Raw genomic sequence first — 11,709 nt, 5'->3', positions numbered from 1 at the left:
TCTGGGGGCCGCCCGTTAGCCCGTTTTAAAATGGGCAGGGCATGACTTTTTGTCTGTTAACCAATTGTGGGCATGCCCTGTTAGATTAATTTAATAATCAATGTGGTCCATGTGCTTGAAAGTTACTAATCTGAATGAAAGTGCCTAATGTGATGATGGTTGGCAATTAAATGATTAGATTAGTAGAGGGTTTTGTCAACTCCCTCCCCTCTCACTTCATGGGAAGTTTCCTATATATTAACTTCTCCAACTGATGCATTAAGTGGGATAGAAAAAGGCAATATTTATTCTGCCTCTGGTTGATGAGTGAGAAAATTCCCACGAACATAACCAGTAGAAAGTAGAAGAGAAATTAGAATTGCAGAAAGGAAATCCAGTGCAGTGTCATAAGTGGAAGGAAGGAAACTGAGTTCCTAATCATCAAGAAACTCATAAGGGAATGAGGAGAGGTGAAAACAAAAAGGCAACCAGAAAGTGCAGTATCAAAGAAAGCACCAACAAAGAATAGCAATGGAACCAGGGAATCCTTAACCATTATTTATCACATGTGAATGTCATAATGTCAAGATCCTAAATAACCATGAAAGGCTCAATGAAAGTTTTGAAATGTCTAACATGTTCGGCCCGCTTAAACTATTGCGGGCATTTGCGGGCGCGGCTAAACGGGTCGGGCGGCCCGTTTTGCCATGCCTAATGGTGGATGATGTACTGACAATGTAAAAAAATTACATTGTCAGTACATAGATTTTAAACTCTTCTTTTAAACTTAGTCGTCATCTTAACCATCAATTATATGGATATCTAATGGTTTAGATCTATTTATTAATTCAAATCATTATAGTAAATGGATTCCTCCCATTCTTTTTTTATATTATTTCAAAAACAGAATAAATTATCTAGACAATAACTTATTTCTTTATGTCGGTAAAAGTATGACATGTGTACTGTTTGATTTAGTTTTAGAAATATTTTTGAAAAAATGATTAAATAGGACATATGTCATAATTTTAATAACTAGAGAATGTAACTTATTTCCTTATAACATTAGATATTTTATTTTGTTTTAAAATGTCTTCTTTCTTTCCTGATTTCAACTCTATGCAAAGTCACACTAGATTTTTGGTAGCATATTTATTAAAATATCACTCTTGATTCCTAATTCTAGCTGTGACTTTTTTTTTAATTTTTGATTTTTGATAATAACAATTGTTGTGAAAGAAAATAAAGATATTAATTTCTTACCATTGGCGAAAGAAAATCATTAATTATATAAAAAAAATTGTATATAACTCATTCAAATATCACTCTCATTTACTTTATAGTGAATTTAACTTATCATATGTAACTGAAGAGAGATTTTGTTTGACCCATAAGGTTTTAAAAAAAAAATTATATTTCGAAGTAATAAATAAGATTGCATGTAAATATTTGCATTGTAACATGTACGAAATTTTTCCAGTCACCCCCATTTAGAATAAAAACATTTGAATAAATATGATAAAATTATACATAATTCATAATTCATCTAAATTCATTTATTATAATTAATAGATGTAAATGAACGAAATTTAATAGATAATTTTAGTAATTGATGGATTTGATTTATCCATTATATCAAATATATATATATATCATTTGGATGAATATTCAATTTATCCAAAAAATAAACAATTTGCTTTTTAATTTCATTTTGAATTCAAGAAAATTAAATTCATCCAAATCCATTTATGATTATAGGACATGTGGATGTAGTTAATATTAAAAATTTATTGTTAAGTACATATCATATATAAATATTTGTTAGCAAAATTTACACTTAGAATCTTAAATGTTGCATGCTTATAAAATACTGAAATATATATTATTTTTTTAAAGTAAAAAAACACATTTTAAAGAAAATTAAAAACACTTTTTTAAAACATGAATTTTAAAAATATTTTGAAAAATGATTTTAAAAGTGTTTTTTAATATGATTTTAAAAATGTTCTATTGAAATAGTAGTTTTTAGAAGAATAATTTCCTACAATACTATTTTTAGTTACAATATAAACAATCAAATTGATTAGATATTTATCCAAAACCATGAAAATTGAGTGGTGGATGGATTGAAATTCATCCATTAAGCTTAGACATTGATAAATTAAATAACTTAAAATATGATTTAAATGAATTTATATGAATTGATAGATGATTTTTATCTATCTATTATGATCTATGTCCAAATTCATTCATTTGTCATCCATACACGTGGACCATGTATGAATACAATTGTATGGACAATGTCTAAATACAAATATTTGCATTCCAATATGGGATTATAGTACATGAACACCACTTTGGTATTTGATTTGTATCTCATCCCCTTATGTTAACTCAAAAAAAAATTTCTCTATTTATTTACTATTTAACAAACAAAAAAACTCTTTGCCACATCACGGAGAACATATGTATCACCTCAAAAAGCTTATATATTTCTTTTAATCACTATAAATGATTTACCAATCAAACACATTAAGTATCAATGATTTTCACATCAATGATTTATGATATACATTCAATATTACTTTTAATCACCATCAATGATTTGCCAACGACGTTAAATATTTTATGCTAAATCTATTTTCACATATGACTTACTTCTTCATCTCTATTATCATTTTATATTTCTATCTTCTTCTCTCCTCATTTTCGTTTCATATTTCACCATTCTTCTCTCTCATATCTACAATCTAATGTTTCATTCATCGAATTTATTTTGTTATTATCACAAAAAGACGTGTAGTCATTTCTTATTTTTTAGATATGTTCTTATTTTTTATATCTTATAATTGATTTTTTTGTTTATTTTGTAGAGAAATTCTTATTTTTTTTCTTTGGTTTTTGTTGTTTATTATTCCATTGATTTGTTTATTTTGTAGATGTGTTCTAATTGATTTCACTATTTTGTAGATTTGTTCTTCAAATAATCATTTCGATAATGTCTGATTTTCATACTTAACAACGACCAAACCCTCAAATAATAAGGTATGTACTCGATCTCCATTTATATATATGTATATATATATATGTATACATTTACTTACAAGTTACAATATTGTATTTTTTTGTTAATTTGTTGTTATTAATCTATTTATCTTCTCATCTTATCTCGCTCTTATTATTTTATCCCTTTATCTGCAGTTTGACACTCTACAAGTTAGTTTTATGTCTTTGTGTGCATCTCTTATTAAAATCTTCAATTTTATTCTCCTTTCCACAACAAATGAATTTGATTTTCTATTAAAATGTTTACATGTCTATTATCTTCTGTATATGAATTGAATGGGCTAATAAAAATACTAAACTAAACATCATATATTTGTGATAGTTGTCCAAAGAAAGACTATTTTCATCAAATAAAATTTAATTTCAAAAGTCATTTCCTTTCTTCATTCTATAAAATAATATGTCCTTTTTAATTAATAAAAAAAAGATAAGATAATTTGAAATGTAAAGAATATAATAAAAAAAAGATAATGTGAGGAAATTTGATTAGGATAATAATGATAATAATTAAGATTAAGATTAGTGATGAAATTTGATTAGAAGATTTTCGTATGTTACCTCATCTATTTATTATTCAGCTACAATTATACATAAATTATTTTCATATCTTCACTATTTTACCTTTAATTCTTATTTTTCAGAGTGAATGAGCAAGAAAGAAACCCTAAAAAATGGGGTCTGAGAGTTTGAAGGTGGATGATCTAACAACAGTGTGATATGAGAGTTTGTAATGAATTGTAACAAAATGACTCATTTTAATCATATTATTCTTCTACTTGTATTTATGACTTAAGAAAAAACAATATCGTTGATTTGATTTAATTGCAATAATGAATTGTTTCTTCTGAGTATAATCTATTAAAATCAATCATAAAATATACTTAAATTTTTAGTATTGTAAATTTGTAATATATATTAGATTTATGTTTGTTTAAATTATTTATAATCTGCATTGTTGAATTTTGAATGAATCAATTTATTCATTCCTTAATTGATTAACTAAATTTGTAATGCTTCTATGAAATTAAGAATTTGTTGGTAAGTTTTGAGTTTTTTACTTTAAATTGTAAAATTATGGTTTAACATGACCTTCAATCAAATTTCATATATTACAATCATTTATGAATTGAATAGGTATAAATGGCGGAATACACCTAGAAGGGGTTGAATAGGTGTGGCGGAACTCAATTTCCACTTTTCTGGTTTTTACACACTTACTGAAAAATGCTCAGTTAATCGATTAACAACTAGTCTTAATCGATTAACCAGTAACAAAAACAGAATGATCAATTCAGCAACTTGCACAGTTATTAACCAATACACAAACAGATATACAATAGATACTTTCATGCAATATTAACAAGAACATACCAAGGAACAAGTATGCAAAATATTAGTTCCAGATTCGCATTAAAACAACTTGAAACATAAAAGAGAAAAGGATAGAAAAGATTGCGCAGAGATTTTATCCTGATTCGTTTTGCTGTCCACTGTAAAACTACATCCAGTCCTCCCTTCTGATTTGAGAGATTTTCCTTCTTCACTATGAAACACAATGTACGTTACATACACGCTTCCAAATACAAAACTTGAATGCTCCCTTCTTGGAACCCAAAGAACTTCGTCACTCTTGGTTTGACTTTTCCCAAAACCGCCTCTCAAAAAATATTTCTTATACGATTCGGCCTCAGCTAAGGTATCGCTCTTTATCCCAAGACTTCCAAGTCTTTATGTGAAGAACACCTTACCTAACCGCAGCTAGGATTTTCCCAATCCTTTAACAATGCTTTGAATTATGAATGAGTACTTAATACTCGGATATTACAATGAAAACCAAAGTCTAAAACCTAAGCAAGAACTCACAAGACGTCCTAGTCTAATATGAATGTTCATGCATGAGGTTTCTGAAAATATGATCATAAAGAACTATCTCTTTTTCTTTCAAGAAACGCAAGAATGATACAGGAAAGCTTTTCAAAGAATCATGCAATATGAATATGAAAACTAAAGCCTTAGTATGATCTAATCTTTCTCTTAATTCAACATTCTTTAATAGATTCTAACAATGATGATCTATATCTATTCTCTTGTGTTTTTCACTCTTCTTTTTTCTTTTTCTTACTTAGTCGTTTCTGCAATTAGCCAGTATTTATACAAAACAGATTTCGTCTCTTAAAAACGGTTTTTCAGTTATGTTGTTGAAACAACAGAAAAACATACACGTTAATCGATTAAGCCATGGGGTTGATCGATTAACCACTGTATTTTTAATACATGATTAAATGGTCAACTACGTATATGTTATATGCTCATGCAATACATGATTTCCAAAATATAATACTTTAATGCATAAAATCAATGTATAAAATGCATGAACCTTTAGTAGATTAATTACTTTATTAAGTCTTGTGAGACTCACACATAGGTTTACATAACCTAGACTCAATATCTATGTCAAGCATCTTAGACTTCTAAAAAGATAATGAAGAATTATAACATAAGTCTAATAAGACACCACTTGAGCATTCAACATGTTGATTGTTGAGTCATCTTCAAGCTTTAGCTAATTCCTTGTCTTCATCAAAACATAGGCAAACGTTGCTAATGCAATTCTTGACGCTTTGTACTCTCAATTATGTAACTCCAAACTTCACATGCATCTTTATTCTTGATTATTGGAATGTATTTCTAAATAGATTGCAGGCAAACATGAAGTAGTTAATCCAATAAAGGCGCCCCTAAAATTTGATGCACTCAATGGAAAATAGGAGCTTATGTACACTAATTCCAACTCAATCTTGCAAACCAAGGTAAATAATCCAAGATAAATAATCCAAGATATTGATATGTTAGGTATTATGATGCATATAATGTTTTTAAGCATTGCAGGTTGTTTCCTTCTATCTATGTTTACATATCAGTGCTCCTTCTGTATAGTTTTAGATTTAATATGATGAGTGTTATCTGTTGCTATTGTATATTTATAAGCAACAAGTTGAAAAACCATTACTAGTTTAATTGTAAAATGCATAATAGTATATTATAAATGCATATGCTTGTTGAGGAGATCCATTAACTCGATTGCAAATGCTAACTGAATTCCAAAATAATTGTTCTGCTTTTATTCTCCTTTTCATTTTATTGACAAGAATATGTTTTTGTTAATTGTTAGTGTTTGTCAATGCACCGTATAAAAAATTGTCATTTTCTTGTCCGATTATATCCACTAATGTAGTAGAGAGCTTGAGTTACAAAGTACCAGTGTGTTAGAGAGCTTTAACTTGAAACATCTTCTGAATTTGTGAGTATTATGGCTAGTTATTTTTTTTCAAAACGGGATTGTTTCTCCTTACTGATAGCTAGTATTAATTTTCTTTTTGCTTAAACTGCTATACAAGAGGCTTGAGAACAACAAATCAACTGGGGATGTGAAATCACTTGTAGATTGTCTTAGCTTTCTATGTTGTAAGTTTTAGTCTTTATTTTTTATGATAAGTGGCTATAACAATGGCATATGATTGCAAGTTGTTTCCTATTGATTATGATAAGTGTGCATACATTTTAATCTTGTTTTGTTTATGTTTATGGAATACAACAAACACAAATTAGAACTCATGTTCTATTTTGTCATGTTCTAACTCATAGAAATGTATTACTCTAGTGTGCATAATCATAAGACATGCAATATTATATAAACCAAGTGTATATAATAATGCAGTAATTATCAATTTTTTTTTATTGTTCTAACTAAATGTTCTCATTTTATTATTTCAGGTAAATGATGAATGCTAGCATGCCTTATACACTTTTGGGTGCAAGAGAATCATCTGAAGCCAACAACATTTAGAATTTTTGTTATGTATTTTGTTTTTGAAATGTCATATGAGACTACTTTTAGTTTTTTGAGATTTTATGGTGTATTTGAATTTATAATGAATGATAGATTATAACTCTCTCAACTATGTTATACAACGTTAGTTATTTGTAATGAAAATTTATTACTGTTAAGAACATTTGTATCTAGTATCGTATATTTAAATAATAATTATAAATTAATGACACTAAAATTGTGAGAATTATGATATTAAATTGAGGTTGAAATCCTCTATAACATATAATAGTTAACTCTTTCAGTAGATCTCTGTATATTATTTCGAGTTGTGGATATTGAAGATCTCCATAATTAATCTTCTCAAATAGTGGAGGTTTAAAACCTTCATAGTAAACATTACAAAGACTTCCATAAATAGTAGAAGTTAAAAACCTCCACAAATAAACCGCTACAAATGTATAAGTACTAGAGGTTTTCTAAAACCTCTGTAAAATGCTTCTAACAGTCATAACTGTGGAAGTTTTTGAAACTTCCAGTAGTTATACTATGGAGGTTAAAAACCTCCGCTAATCGCATAAAAAACCTCCACTAAATACAAAATATGTTGTAGTATCTTCGTAAAAATAAAGTAATCCAAGTAAATTATGAATGACCTAATGATTGTGAAATATTTATAGTGATTGTACACTCAAAATCAAATTATATATAATATATACATTTATTATTTGTCTGACTTTATATATTAGAAAAGTATGCACGAGTTGTGGCTGATAACCCGGAAAAAGTTTCTCAACTCATTTAATATATAAATTATTATCATCATAAATAAAAATTACATTGAGTAAGTTAAAAAAATTATTTCACATTTTAGCTATTCATTTTATAAAAATTTAATAGTTCAGATTTACTGACTAATTTAAATCATATAAACTCTTAAATTTTCATACGAAACGTGTGACTAAAATATAGAGTAGTTTTTTTAACTTACTCATCGAATGTGTAAATCACTACTCATAAATTATTATCTATATTTCTATACTTACTATCTATATTATTAATAAAGGCAAAACCCAAAATAACTTCCATGAAATAGTTTATGTTTCCCAATTTCATATTTTATAACTTCTATTTTCATCTTTATATATACTATATTAATAAACATTAAATAACTACCATTAAGTATTTTATATAAATTTCTATACTAATACTAATAGAAATTAGAAAAACATAAAATAACTACCCTTGAAATATTTTATGTTTCCATACTTTATCTTCTATACTAATGTTAATAAACATTAAATAACTATCATGAAGTATTTTATATAAATTTCTATACTAAAACTAATAGAAATTATAAAAACATAAAATAACTACCCTTAAAATATTTTATGTTTCCATACTTTATCTTCTATACTAATGTTAATAAACATTAAATAACTATCATGAAGTATTTTATATAAATTTCTATACTAAAACTAATAGAAATTATAAAAACATAAAATAACTACCCTTAAAATATTTTATGTTTCCATACTTTATCTTCTATACTAATGTTAATAAACATTAAATAACTATCATGAAGTATTTTATATAAATTTCTATACTAAAACTAATAGAAATTATAAAAACATAAAATAACTACCCTTAGAATATTTTATGTTTCTCTACTTTATCTTTTATAATTCATAATTTCATGTTTATCTATACTAATAGATAAAGGAAATATATAAAATAACTTTCATGGCGTAATTCTAATTTCATGTTTCTAAATATTATATCTCTCTTAATGTAAATTAATGCTTCCTTTTTAACTATCACATTAATTTTTAAACCTCACATTTCCAAATGGGTGTGGCTTTTTCAATGGATAAGTGAATTATATTGATTATGACAATAAATTTGAAATGTGGATAAATTACTTAGTCATAACAGTTTACTTTCATTTTTAACTTCCAGCATATATTCGCATGATAATTTTCTTAAATAATATAATATGAAGATGATACATTCTATATAAAAAAATAAGAATGTGGGTGACCGGCACGAAGTGCCGGTCGACGTGCTAGTATATATAAAGACAAAATATAGTGTAACTTAATTTTTACAAAAAAACCATATAACCTTAAATAACCACCACTAACACATTAATCAACTACATTTCTCACCTTAAAATGAATATTATCATAAATACAAAAAAATATAATATAAAATTCATAGAACACAGAAAATACATTATAATTCTAAAAAATGAAATAATATAAAATTGAATACATTATATGCAGTACTATGTAATATTTTAATTTTTACAAAAAATCATCTAACCCTAAATAACCACCACTAACACATTAATCAACTACGTTTCTCACCATAAAATGAATATTATCATAAATACAAAAAATGTAATATAAAATTCACAGAACACAACAAATACATTATAATTCTAAAAAATAAAATAATATAAAAATTGAATACATTAACCCTAAATAACTACCACTAACACATTAATCAACTACATTTCTCACCTTAAAATGAATATTATCACAAATACAAAAAGTTGTAATATAAAATTCACAGAACACAACAAATACATTATAATTCTAAAAAATGGAATAATATAAAAATTGAATACATTATATGTAGTATCATGTAATATTGACTGGCAGGCACGAAGTGCCTATACAAACTAGTTATCATAAATAAAATTATATAGAGTAAGATTTAAAATATATTTTGAGTTACAAAATCATAAACTAGAGTGGTAAATGTGTCCGAAGTATACAGATAAATAAAAATAAGAAATAATAGTTGAAAATATTTGAGAATTATACAAATAAAAGTATAAAAATGTCCATTTACGTATTCCTAGATTTAATAAAAATTAAAATCAATGACCAAAAATACCTTTTCTGGATAAACGTTTAAATGCTCTTCCTTTTATTTTAGTAGTGGTATATGGTGTATGGATAAGATGCGATTATTTTAAAACTACTTAAAACTATATTACGGATAAATTGCATTTTATGGATAAGTTTTATGTTTTTGGACATTCTTAAATACAAGATATATATTTTAAAAATCCTACATTTTATATGACTCTGTCTAACGTGTAAATAAAATAACAAACTTTTATAATTTCACCAAAATTTAGAAGATGCTAGTATAATTTAGTCTAAATAAAAATAAAAAGTACAAAAAGAATGACTAAATTTTCTTAAATAAAAAAGGTATATTAAAAAACTATATTTTGTACTACTCTCTCTTAAATGAAAATAAAAAAATTTAAAAAAGTTGAAAACAGTTGGGCGTGAGAACAAATGCGACGTCAGTGTGTCCGCGAGCGATCCCGTTATCACCTACGCCTTCTTCAACAAATTGAATCTGATTTAAATTTTCAACTATGCAGTTACATAATGTTAATATTTATGTCCCAAAAAAACTAGAAATTATTATGTATACACAGTTGTTGGAAAATTTTATACACAATATTATATTATTTTTTCTAATTTATATGACATATTTAAAAATAAATGGTGATTATATATAGATAATTGATAATATAATTTTTTACATTATTGTAAAACTTTATACATAATGAATATATTATATATCATTAATTTGAATTAAATTATACTTAAAATTAAGTAATGATTAAATGAGAAAAAGTTATATGCAATTTTAATACATTGTCATTGCATCATTGCCATTTATAAATAATTATCATTAGGTGTTAAAAAATAATGTTAATGAATGTATATAAATTTTTACACCAAACAATACATATATCTATATCTATATTTATGCTTCTGTACTATATATAAAGTGAAAACACGGTGTAACTTGCACTATGATATAATTTTTACTTCATATTATGCCCTTAACATTATTTAATTTTTTTATAAAAAGTCATATAATCCTAAGTAATCAACACCAACATTTTAATTAACCACATCTCTCACATAAAATTGAATATTATAACAAATATAAAAAAATTAATATAAAGTACACCGAATATAACAAGTGCAATCTAATTCTAAATGAAATATATAAAAATTTAATACGTAATATCATACAATGTTGATCGGCTGACACAAAGTACATATATATACTAGTTATATATAAAGCCAAAACTACAAATAACTATCAAGATATAATTTTTCACATTCCAAAATTACTCTTATGTAACTCCTCCGTTAATAACCATCATATATTTCCAAATATTACTTTTATTCTTTTTCACAATACCTTTACTCTTCAACACATTTTCTTATTTTTATCTTTTCTTATTTAATTTTATATTTAATTAATCTTCTTACATCTTTGATCTCTATTGAGTTTATATGTAACATTTCTTATATTAAATTATTTTTCTTTAAAAATTGTAATACAAAAAAGATACATATCAGAAAAATAAGAATGTGGATCGATAGGTATGAAATATTGATCAATACACTAGTATATTATACACTAATTAAATATAAATGATGAATAAAATCATTTATATTTCAATAATACTTATACAATGATAGATATATTTTCTCTGTATTTAATACTGAGTAATGATATCTCAACTCATATGTATTATTCTGTACACAAAACTCCCTTCATTAAATACATTATTTTCTCATTTCAAAATATTTCATGACTATAATATTAGTATAAAATTTTGTTAATATATTATAAGACTTTTAGGCTACGTGTGTGAATATACTTTTTTCTTATATTTTATATCACTAGAGAAAAGTGTTACTACTGTTGCTCTTCGCACGATTTCCTCACCCTTTCTCATATATAAAACCTAATTTCGAGGCATATCTTCAACCTTCATTGGCTTA

The sequence above is a fragment of the Lupinus angustifolius genome, chromosome LG04, assembly GCF_001865875.1.
Source record: "Lupinus angustifolius cultivar Tanjil chromosome LG04, LupAngTanjil_v1.0, whole genome shotgun sequence".
In the NCBI taxonomy this organism is placed as follows: domain Eukaryota; kingdom Viridiplantae; phylum Streptophyta; class Magnoliopsida; order Fabales; family Fabaceae; genus Lupinus; species Lupinus angustifolius.
This window is presented reverse-complemented; position numbering follows the sequence as displayed.